We start from the raw sequence: 2524 nt of genomic DNA, 5'->3' as shown, positions 1-2524 counted from the left end.
CACCAGTGGCTCATGCCTGTAATCCTAGTTACTCAGGAGGCTGAGATCTGAGGATCATGGTCAAAGCCAGCCAGGCAGGAAAGTCTATGAGACTCTTTTTTGTTGTTGTTTTGTTTTGTTTTATCAATCATGGGGCTTGAACTCTGGGCCTTGGTACTGTCCCTCAGCTCTTCAGCTCAAGGCGAGCACTCTACCATTTGAGCCACAATGCCACTTTTGTTTTTTCTGGTGGTTAATTGGAGATAAGAGTCTCACAGACTTTCTGCCCAGGCTGGCTTTGAACCTCAATCCTCAGATCTCAGCCTCCTGAATAGCTAGGATTACAGGCATGAGCCACCAGTGCCTGGGTCCATGAAACTCTTATCTCCAGTTAACCACCAGAAAACCAGAAATGGCACTGTGGCATAAGTGGGCGCCTTGAGCTGAATAGCTCAGGAACAGCACTTAAGCCCAGAGTTCAAGCCCCATGACTGACAAAAAAGAAAAAAAAGAAAAAAGAATAGAGTGGGGGTAGAGAGGAAGGGCATGTAATAAAGGGGGTGAGGTTGACAATATAGTGTAAATGTGTGATATAACAACACCCTTTCCCTTGTATAACTGATATAAGCTAATTTAAAAGAAAAGCTGGGTAATGATGTTCACACCTATAAATCAAGCTATGCAGGAGACTGAAATCTGAGGATTATGATTCAAAGGTAGCCTAGGTAGGAAACTCTGTGAGACTCTTATTTCCAGTTAACCACTGAAAAACCCAAGGTGGCACTGTGGCTCAAAGTGGTACAGTGCTAGCCTTGAGCCAAAAAGCTCAGGGACAATGCCTAGGCCCTGAGTTCAAATTCCATGAACAACAAAATAAAAAAGAATAGCGGACCCAGGAGCCTATGGTTCACAGGTTTGTGATCAGTTCTGTCACCAAGTGGTCCATGATTTAGAACATATTGTTGCTACTTATTCCAGCTCCTCCCTTGCCCCATAGCCTCACATGTCCTGACTATCTTTATGGCCACGGGGATAGAGCAGCAACTGAGAGCTATCACTGCTCAGGCTGCTGAGCGTTGGTCAGTCCACTTTGGGAGAGGAGTCATGACTGAGGTTCTGAGTTGGAAGCTAGCCTGGGCAGAAAAGTCTGTGAGACTCTTATCCCCAATTAACTAGCAAAAACTGAATGAAAAAAGTGACACTGAAATGGTAGAACATAAGCCTTGAGCAAAAGAAGCCAAATGAGAGGGCAAAGTCCTCAGTTTAAGTCATAGTACCAACACACACACACACACACACAAAATGAATATTAGTTTAGTTTTCAGCCTCCTTGGACAGGAGGCTGGCTGGGATTTTGGTGTTACCTACAAGAGACTGACTGCCATATCTTATTCCAGTTTGTACTGGGAAGAATTTAAAACTCTGGCTTGACTAGTTTCTCCTACCCTTTGCATGAGTTCTTCCTGAAATCCTGTTGTCAGTGATTCCTTGGATAAGGACAGAATTTTTCTGTGATGAGAAGCTCAAAGCAGGGAGGAACATGTGCTGGGCAAATTTGCTTAATTGGTGTGCTGGGGATCAAACCCAAGGGCTCACATATGGTAAGCAACATACCACTGAGCTACACCCATTAGGGTGTTCAGGCCAGGGAAAGCTATTTAAGGACACAATCCTCTACTCCACAGGATAGGAAAGAAGTATCTCCTGTGGGCTATACCAAAATCCTTGAAACCATGCACTGACAAAAAGTAGAAGTTTATTTGACTCCTGTTTCTAGAATCTGGTACTGCATCTGGTAAGGACCCCCTGCTTCATCATAACATGGCAGAAGGCAATTCCTTTCATAAAGCCATTAAAACCATCTTGGAGGCCCCACCCCTATGACCTCATTTAATCCCAATTACTTCCCAATGGTACTGCCTCCAAATACTAATCACATACAAATTTGAGGAGTAACTTTCCAACACATGTACTTTGCGGGTTCACATTTGAAGACAGGTATGTCGTTTTCTAAGCAGATTTCACCAGGAGCAGTTCTGATGGAATGATAGGCTAGAACAGGAATAAAAGAAGGAAAAAACTGACCAGAGCCTGTTGGAGTGGACCCTACAATGTATACCTTGCTGTCACCTATTGTAGTTTGAGAAAGTTGATTCAAATATAGGTGAAGTGGCCCCCTATCTGTGCAACTATGTGCTTTAGGGGGTAGGATTTTTTTTTGGTACAACTGGGGTTTGAACTCACAGCCTCAAGGTCCTCTACCATCCCTGCTTTTATTTTTTTGGGGGGTTGGTCATAGGGCTTGAACACAGGGCCTTACACATTGTCCCTGAGCTCTTTTGCTCAAGGCTAGAGCTCTACCACTTTGAGCCACAGCTCTACCTCCAGTTTTTTGGTTTTTTTTTTTTTTGAGTCCGGTCGTGGGGCCTGAACTCTGGGCCTGGGCGCTCTCCCTCAGCTCTTTTAGCTCAAGGCTAGCGCTCTACCACTTGAGCCACAGCGCCACTTCCGGCTTTTTTCTTTTTGCTTATGTGGTGCTGGGGAA

The sequence above is a fragment of the Dipodomys ordii genome, unplaced genomic scaffold, assembly GCF_000151885.1.
Source record: "Dipodomys ordii isolate 6190 unplaced genomic scaffold, Dord_2.0 Scaffold31, whole genome shotgun sequence".
NCBI classification, from domain to species: domain Eukaryota; kingdom Metazoa; phylum Chordata; class Mammalia; order Rodentia; family Heteromyidae; genus Dipodomys; species Dipodomys ordii.
This window is presented reverse-complemented; position numbering follows the sequence as displayed.